Raw genomic sequence first — 9,965 nt, forward strand, 5'->3', positions numbered from 1 at the left:
TAGGTGACTGAAGTTGAAAAATTTGGAGTGCTTAAATTCCTAGGTGAGAACCCTATGAAAATTGTAGATTCTTGTATGTTGTTCATTATGAAAAATAATATGGGATGGAAAGAATTGATCTATAAAGAAGCTATTAAAGAAATGCAATCCATCGAAAAAAAGATTGTTGGGATGCATGAGGAGCTTCTTAAAGATATGAATATAGTGAATCCTACAAGAATTCTACAGTTTGATTATTGAATCCGTGTTATGTCTAAATAGGAACCTCATGCCGTGATAGAGCTTGAAGATCAAATAATTCAAATGGAAAAAAGATGCTTGTAGGACTAAGCTTATAAGTTTGAAGAACCCCCATTCCCATGCAATGCAAGAATTTATGAACACCTTCAAAAGCTAGAAATTGGTAAGGCAAACTGTGGGTGAGAAGGAAAAAGTTGGCGATGAAGTCTAATCAGGATAGTTACTTTTGGTCATGTTTTGGGCAACCGTTTTAAAAACTATTTTTGTTCTTATCATAATTTTTTAAACCAAAATGGCTAGGCTTTAATGAAGGCCTTGAGGATATGTAATGAAACTATAAATGTTGGGGCATTGAACTAATTAAGGGTTAGACTAGAAAGATAGAAAACACTCTGATAAAAAAGGTACTTTTTACATAGCAATAGATAGATAGCATATATATTTTCTTTTTTGAATGACTGTGTGTAGGAAAGAAGTTTCTATATATATATATATATATAATATTTGATCCCACTTTAAAACTTGGTGTTTGAAGTCTTTAAATCATTGTTACTTTGTGAACATTTGATTTATCATTTGAAGATATCTATTGTTGTTTCTTCTGCAATTCATGTTGATCTAATTTCTTGAATAATTATTATGAAGTTGTTGTACCATTATTTTCTTTGAATAAATTGTTATGGTGAAAATTTTGTGATTTTTTTTTAATCTTTATTGTATGAATGAATTATCACGTCACTACCTAGGAGTATGTGAGAGTCCTTATGCGCTTTCTGGAAAAAGTGTAATATTGGTTTTTGATTCATTGATAAGTCTTTTAAAGGAAGTTGTACCTATAAATACAGAGAGAAAACAAATAACATGAAGTTTTCTCAACTGTTGTGAATATTTTTGTAGTTTTCAAGTCTTGGGCATGGAGCAAATTATCATTGTGTAATCAGAAAGACAATCTGTTCACTAATTGATTTTTGGTGACTCTGCTGGGGAGAGTCCCTATTAAATAGAACAAAAAAATAGACTATGAATTATAATGGTTCTCCCACATAATGATGTGTTCCCTATCTTACAATTTAATATTAGATTTGAAGATACACAGGAGGACATAGTCTAGATTTAATTACAACTGCCTGGACATTGCGTCGAAATAGCCAACAATTTCAACAAGTGTTGAGGGTCCTAGAAAGTGAAGAAGAATGGACTAAACTATAAAGGGGTGTACCTAAGGTTCAAGAAGAGGCAATGGTCAATAGGGTTGCTCAAGAACCTACAAGACCCTAAATAAGAAGTGAGAGGTAGAGCTGGCTTCTAGGAGATATACAAGAGGAGAAAGAAAAAAGGGGATTCTAGATGAAAACTTTGAACCTGTAAAGAATTTGACTTTCCTACCTAATTTTAACAATCCCAAAAAGAAGAAAATTAAGTCTTGTAGTAGACCCAGTTCCCCACCAAAACAATCCCCTTTCTCACCTTTAGTGTAGTCTTTACTTCCATTGATAGCTCTTGTTCCTTCTCATTTGAATATCCAACCTCTACAAGTCATATTACCAAACATCATTGTCAATCAACCATGGGGACAAAATATAGGTCCATTAAACCTCAGTTTCAATCCTACAACATTGCCTAAAGGTGCCACAAAAATCCTACCTAAATTTAGTGGAGATGGTAAAGTTTCAACTAATGATCACTTGAGTGCCTTTTATATAGCACGTGGCATTATAAGTGTCCCTACCCAAGAAATTACTATTAGACTATTTGTCCAAATGCTACACTGATGCCACTATTGATTGGTTCAATCACCTACCCTGACATTCCATTACTAGTTGGAATAATATGAAAAATGAGTTCAAAAATAGATTCAAAGCTCTTGATAATGAGTGCTCCCTGTTACTTCAATTTAGTCAAATGAAAAAGGAAATACACGAACCTATGAGAGAATTTGTGGCAAAATTCAATAGGTTAATTCAAAGAATTCCTGTAGCATCTAGACCTAATGCAGAAAACTAGAAGATATTCTTTGTCAATGTTGTCCCTCCGGATGTAAGTTTTCATCTCATCAAGGACATAGTTGTTGATTTACCTGCTACCTAAAGGCTAACTATTCAATTGGAAGATGCGTTTATTACTGTTGGTAAATGGAGAAGAGAAGTTCAAACATTAGGGACCACTTCATCCTCTACTCCTATAGATCCTATCATGCAAAATTTGACAAATGATGTATTAATGATAAAGAGGTAGTAGAATAAACCTCAAAGCCCTTACCAATCTCCTTACCAGGATATTCATAGGTGGCAACAACCCCCAAATTATAGTAAAACCCCCACGTTAGCCACCCCTCAAACAAGGTTGCAAATTGAAGAGGCCCCTAAAGAAGTGATGTGTTCTTTTCATATGACCACAGATCATGATGGAAAAATTTGTCTCGATTGGTTAAATTATGTTCAATTAGAGAAAGATGCCCTTGCAGTAGAACAACCACCTAAATGTGAAAAAGTAGAAAATGAAGGTGCATGTACCTATTTTCTTGAATATGAACCGGACATAGAAAGAGGAGGAGATGTTTTCATGACACTTTAAGACCTTTCTTGTATAGTAATGACTAGGGGTCAAAGAAATCAAAAGCCCTATGTAGAAGCCAATCCAAACTCATCGAATGCTAAAGGGAAAGAACACATACAAGGTGATTCTACAAAAAATGCAATGCCCAGAATATTGTCCAGTGTATAATCAATAACTTGTACATCATCTTTTGATATTGTAGAATTCTATAGGTCTTCTTCTATATCTATTTCTCTAGATGAATATTTGAGGTTGAATCCTAAGGAATTAGATAAGTTGGTCCAATATGTAAAGGGAGGCTCTGCTACTAATGCTCAATTTATTGATAATATGATTGAAAACCCAAAGGCTACAAGTGAACCTCTGAAGGATACAAAAAAAATGCTCCTTATAGGGAATCACCTGTTAATACTATTGATGGAGAAATATAAGAGAAGAAGCCCAATCCTTTTTATGTATCATTATTATTAAATGGACCAAAGTTTAGCAACTGTATCATTGACTCTAGAGCATTGGATTATATTATGCCAATGCCTATTACAAAAGCCCTCGGCTTGGATCTTATGAAATTTTTTGGATGTTGTTATTCTATGGATGGGAAGTAAGTACCCCTTGTTGGCCAAGTGAAAGACGTCCTGCCCAGAGAAAAGGTTGAAACTTACTATCCTGGCAACTGACATACCAACCAGTTATGGAATGTTACTCAACAAGACTTTCTGTAAAGATATGGGTGGATAAATCAAAATGGACTCGTCTGAAGCTTACATTCTCGTAGGGAAGAAAAAGATAAAATTGGAGCCAGAATCAAAGAATAAATACATAGTTGTATCTTCAGACAATCCTAAATCGTAGATACTATATGAAGAATGTTAGTTTGGAAACTATGTTAGTTTTCTTGAGAAACAATGTGAGGAAATTGAAAAAGAAAATGGCAATGAAGCCCTATGGACTCTAGAGTTTGATGGAAGCTACTCAAAATTTAGGTCAGGTGTGGTTGTTGTTCTAATCTTACCTTCAGGAGACATTTTCCCATTTTCTTTTAAATTAGATTTTCATAATACAAACAACATCATGGAGTATGAAGCATCACTCCTAGGTTTGCAAGAAGCCAAGCCAAAGGGGTGAAGCAACTGAAGGTGAGAAGTGATGCCAAAATCATTGTCAAATGGGTAAAGAAACAATTTTCTATAAAAAATGATAGACTAAAACACTATAGAAATCTAGTTTGGGATGAAATTGAATCTTTTGAAGCCTTTTCTATTGAATTTGTGCCTTATTCTCAAAATACTAAAGAAAACTCTTTAGCTATTTCAGCCTCCTTGTTGATACCACATCCATTATTCAAAAGTGATACCTATAGGATTGAAATGATTTATAGACATAGAGTCCTAGATAATGTTAATCACTAGTAGGTTTTTGATAATGATGCATAGTTGAAGGATTTCATTGAGTGTGTTCGAAATTTTGTTGAAACTTTCTTTGAAGGATAAAACCATGAGGGTAAACCTATTAGAGAAGGATCATCCGAATCAGGAGAAGTTATTCGATCGAAAGGTAATCACATCCTAAAGGGGTTGGTGTCTCTAGACATCTCTTTGGTAGAAAAGACAATAGTACCAAAAATAGGAGAATTGACCCTGATAAAGGTGGAAAGGAACATGAAAAAATAAATATCAGAAATGGAGAGAATCCCAAATGGATTTCCATTGGCTGAACCTACTTCAAGAAAGAGAAGGATAAGTTGTCTAAACTCCTTGCCCAATATCAAGATGTCTTTTCCTGGGGATATGAAGACTTGAAGAACTTCAGAAATGGAGAGTTTGTACATCATATACCTTTAAAGCCAGAAGTTACTACCTTTAGGAAAAAGATCAGAAACTATAATCATAAGGTATCTAAGGCTATTTTTAAAGAAGTGGAGAAGATGTTGAGAGCACACATAATCTATCGAATTCATCACTCAACTTGGGTAGCAAATATTATCCCCGTGAGAAACAAAAATGGTGAAATAAGAATTTGTGTGGATTTTAGAAATCTAAATCAAGCTAGCCTCAAGGACAACTATGCTCTTCACACTATGGATCATATTTTGTAGGCAGTTGCTAGATCTGAGGTTATGTCAATGCTTGATAGGTATTCAGGATACAATAAAATTAGCATTGCACCTAAGTATCAACACAAGACAACCTTTATTACTCGCTGGGGCACGTTTTCTTACAATTGGATGCCATTTGGTTTGATCAATGCAGGAGCAACTTTCCAAAGGGAAATGAATTCTTCCTTTAAGGATTTGAGGGACAGAGGGACATGATAATTGTAATATATCTTGATGACTTGACTATATACTCTAAGAGAAGAAAACACCACTTGAGAGACTTGGGAACAATGCTGGACCGATGCAAGCAACATGGTATATCCCTCAATCCCAAAAATTATGTGTTCTTTGTAGAGGAAGGAAAAATTCTTAGACATATCATTTCTAAGGATGGTATAAGTATTGACCCAAAAAAAGTGATGGAAATACAAAAACTGGCACCGCCCAATAATAGAAGTGATTTGAAGTCCTTTGGTCAAATCAATTTTCTAGGAAGTTTTGTGCCTAATTTTTTTGAAAAGGTAAGATACATGTTGGGTATGATGAGTGAAAAATATCCCTTTAGATGGCAAGAAGAGGGCAAGAAGGCTTTTGAGGATATTAAAACAACCATTTCAAATGCACCTATGCTAGTAAGTCCTAACTTTGAAAAATATTTCATTATTTACTGCTATGCTTTAGAACATACTTTGTCTAGTGTGCTAACTCAAAAGGATGATAAAGATAATGAATCCCCAATTTATTTCATGAGTATTCCCTTGAAGAAACATGAATTAAATTATACTCAAATGGAGAAACATGCATTCATTATGGTAAAGGCATTGAAGCAATTCAAGTATTACATTCTACATTCCCATTCAATTGTTTATGTGCCAGAAACAACGATAAAAAGTATATTAACTCAACAGGAGATTGGGGTAAATAAAAGAGCTATATGGTTAACTAAGGTTCAAGAATACAATTTAAAAATTAAGCTTACTTCTTTAGTAACAAGATGGGGTTTAAGTAGATTGATGGTTGAAAACAAATATTTGTCTCTTGATGATGCTAAAGGAACACCCACTATTTTGCTAGTAAGTTCAATAGACCCCTGGTTCTCTAATGTGATATATTTTCTGACATATGGTGAATGCCCTCCAAACATGAGCTATAAAGAAAAATAGAATCTTAGGTTGAAGGCTGCAAAATATGTGATTTCTAATGGTATTTTGTATAAGAGAGGGATAGATGGCAGCTTTTTGAGATGTGTAGATGCAGAACAACAAGAAAAGTTGTTAAGAACATATCATTCAGATGTATGTGGAGGGCATTTCTCATCTATGGTGATTGCTTTTAAAATCCTCAAGAATTTCTTCTATTGGTTGGGTATGTTCAAAGATGCTTACAAATTTGTAAAAAAATATGAAAAATGTCAACTTTTCACTGGGCACCCTCAGCTGGCAGCCTGACCCTTTAGGCTAGTAGTGATTGATGAATCCTTCCGTTAATGGGGAATCAATTTCATTGGACCTCTAAGTCCTCCATTAAGTGTCATACATCAATACATATTAAAAGCCATTGATTATTTCACCAAGTGGGTGGAAGCTATCCCAACCAAGAAGGCCAATTCTCAAGTGGTATGTGAGTTCTTACTTGAATATATGTTTGTTAGGTTCGGGGTTCCTCAAAAGATAGTCTAAGACAATGCGACCTATTTTTCATCAGAAGAGATTTCTCTTTTTTGCTACAAGCATGGCATATCCCTAGCTTATTCATTGGATTATTTTCCTCAAGGGAATGGGCAAAAAAAATCTAGTAACAAGATCTTGGTTGCAATAAAAAAAAATTGGTAGCTGATAATCCTCAGAATTGACACAAGAAACTGTATGAAGCATTGTGGGTTGATCATATTACTCCTAAAAGGGCCATTGGCATGGCTCCATTTGAGCTGGTATATGGAATTGGTGCTCAAGTATCCCTCCGTCTAGAGTTGCCTACTTTGAAATTGCAATCTATGATTGAGGATCATTTTTTTGAGATTCCCTAGAAAAGAGAATAATGTATTTGAAAAAATTAGAAGAAGAAAGGGAAAAGCTTGTTGAGGATATTATAGAGCATTAGATGAAGGTGAAGCAAATTTTTGATATGAGAACCAGGCATCGCAATTTCCTAAAAAATGATGAAGTTCTTTTGTGGGATAAAAGGAGAGAACCTAAAGGAGCACATGACAAATTTGACTCCTTTTGGAAAGGGTCATTTATTATCTTTGAAGTTGTTGGTCCAAACACTTTTTGTCTAAGTTACCCTGATGGCACGATTTCGCCCTTTACCTATAATGGGCAGGATTTGAAGTTAACAAAAATCGAATTTCTTAAAGGTTCCAATCTTGTACATCTTTTTTTTGTGGCTTTGTTTCTATTTTCTTTCTTCTTCTTGTTGTTTTCTATTTGGTTCTGGTGCTATTTTTGTTTCTAGTTTTCTAAGTTCTCTGTGTATTCCACATACCCAGTCCCCAGTCAGAGCCTCTGTTAGCCATATTGTGAGTCACCCTATTTTGAACTTTTCCTAAATTGTCCATCTAGTTATTGAAGCTTCTTATTGTCACTTCGCGCCCTAAAACTGTTGAAAACATTGTATAAAGTCTCCTGAAGCTTCCCATCATTCCTTGTGTTTGTCTAAACCTCTTTGAACCACTTTGAACCTCAGTTCAAAGTAGTTCAAAGTAGTTTAATCAATAGGTTTTTATGTCGACCTTTGTCTTTTACAAGTAATTCACACAAGAATACAAAGTGTTCTTTTGAACTACTTTGAACCCCTTTGAATCTTGGTTTGAAGTAATTTAAAGTGGTTCTACTACTAAGGTTCTTTGGCAGAAATTGATTGTGGGTTGGTGAAGCCGCCATTTTCACATGCCATAAATTATCATGTTAGGAGGTAACAATTCAAAAGAGTGACTTAATTTCAAGCATGGGAAAATGTCATCATGATTTAAAGAGGAAGATCTTTTTGCCAAAAAAGAAGGATTGGGTGTCAGAAAAAGTAATCATTATTAGTACAGCCACAAAGGGAAGTATTTAATAAAAGGTCATGTCGAGAGATTTCGAATGTGTGAACCCAACCGTAGTTGATGTGAGCCTAGTCATAGTTGATCTGTCATGAATGCCTCATTATGAGGCTGTACTTCTACATATATGTTCTCTTTCTGTTAAAAAGAGCATAGTTTTTCCTTTTGTTTATCATGCAAAAAGGAGATTTGAGGAAGGAGCTACTAAGGGACAAGAAAAGAGGTTATTTTTATCAGCAAGTCACAGGTGAGAACACAAAAAAACCTTCTTTTTGATCTACCATCTATGCTCTTTTCAAAATAGAAACAGTTTGATCCTTGCTTTCCTTGTTTAAAATGAAATCTAAGTTACATTTCTTTGGGAATGTGTTGAGTTTGGAATGCAAGAGACCTATTATTTGTGATACCAATTTAGAAGGTCTTAGGCTGGAAAAGTTACAGTTGAATTTCCTTGAGTGAGCCAATGAATTGAGTGGTTGTATGGAAATTTTGACTAGTGCTCTGATTGAAGCAACGACCTTCCATCATGCCCTGTTAAGCTTTGAATTGCTCCAACTCTATATTGATCATTATGATGTAAGGAGTAAAAGTATCCTAAACAAAGATGGAGAACCTATGCTATCAATATCCAAGGAAACTATTGCCTCAGTGTTATGTCTACCACAAAGCACATTCACTACATTTTCTCCCATCCAATCCCTAGTTGAGTACTAAGAAAGCCCAAGAGAATACTGTAACATCCTAGCCAAGAAATGGATAACAACTAATTATGGCGAAGGCTCAAGCCTACCGAAAATAGTCACAAAAGATCACCTAAAACCCCATATTCATGATCTTGTAGTGTTGTTACATTGAGTTAAGGGTTCAATCGATGTCATCCTTTTCGAAGAATGGATGTTTTGTTATGTTGAGATATTTTAAAGGGGGAAAAATGGATGGATTGGGATGAAATAGTTGCTAGCTCATTAAGAACACAACTTAAACATGCTAAGGAATCTAAAGAAAATTTCTATATGGCCTCTTATCTCACATATTGCATTGCTTGTGTTATTAATCTTACTTCCCTACCTCATGAAATTTGGATTGAGGAAACAATAGTCTACCAATATTGTCCCCTACTTCAAAGAGATAAAGTGTTAGAAAATTTTACAAAGGTACACGATGTATTGGTAGAAAGTGTGCATTTATCTCTGAAAAAGGCACCCATGCCTAGATTGTCCTCAGAAACCTAGAGATTGATTCAAAATTATGGAAGCTATTACATACAGTTCCTTAAGTTCACCTATTTAAGAGTAATTGGGTTTGAGGATGAGCTAATGAGGTTACCACATTGTGCACTTGACTATTTTATTTTAGCTAAAGCCTACAGGCAATTATTCTCTATCATTAAAGATAATTTACCTCAAGAAAATTGGGAATTAGTGTTTCCTATCAAACTTGGTCCTTTGACTTGTAGTAGCATGATCAATGCCTCAGTCATAGGAAGTAATTTGATCAGTTTTGGTTTTGGATCTTACCAAGGAAGAAGGGATTTTGATAGTAAAAGATTTTTGACTCAAGTTCTTGTTCTGAAGGGTCAGTTATCCACAATTCTACAACAGGAGGACTTATTGTAGGATTTTGAAAATGAAGAAGAAGTGTTAAAAGGAGACCAATCAAGATTAACACTTCAACAAATCAATTCCCTCAAATTGAAATTTCAACTGGAAGGAATAGTTGAAGATGGTTCAAATTTTGTTGAACCAGTGTGGGAGGAAGCCAGTGACTTGAGATAGTTAGAAGTGGATTAGAATCAGGAAGAAGAAGATGACATAAATCTAAGAACTAGATCCATTCTCACCCATATAGACAATTGGCTAAGGAGGTAAAGCATGAAAGTAGTCAATGAACTGTCTCCAAAGATGGTTTATTTTTCTGAACTACTGAGCTCTAACATCCAAGTTTCATCTCCTGTTGTAGGTGGTGTGTCAACTCCTAGTAAACAGAAAAGGATGCCAATTCATACACAGAATATGACTACTTGAACCATAT

Source organism: Cupressus sempervirens, chromosome 2, assembly GCF_028749045.1.
Source record: "Cupressus sempervirens isolate cs-2001-9-10 chromosome 2, ASM2874904v1, whole genome shotgun sequence".
Classification (NCBI taxonomy): domain Eukaryota; kingdom Viridiplantae; phylum Streptophyta; class Pinopsida; order Cupressales; family Cupressaceae; genus Cupressus; species Cupressus sempervirens.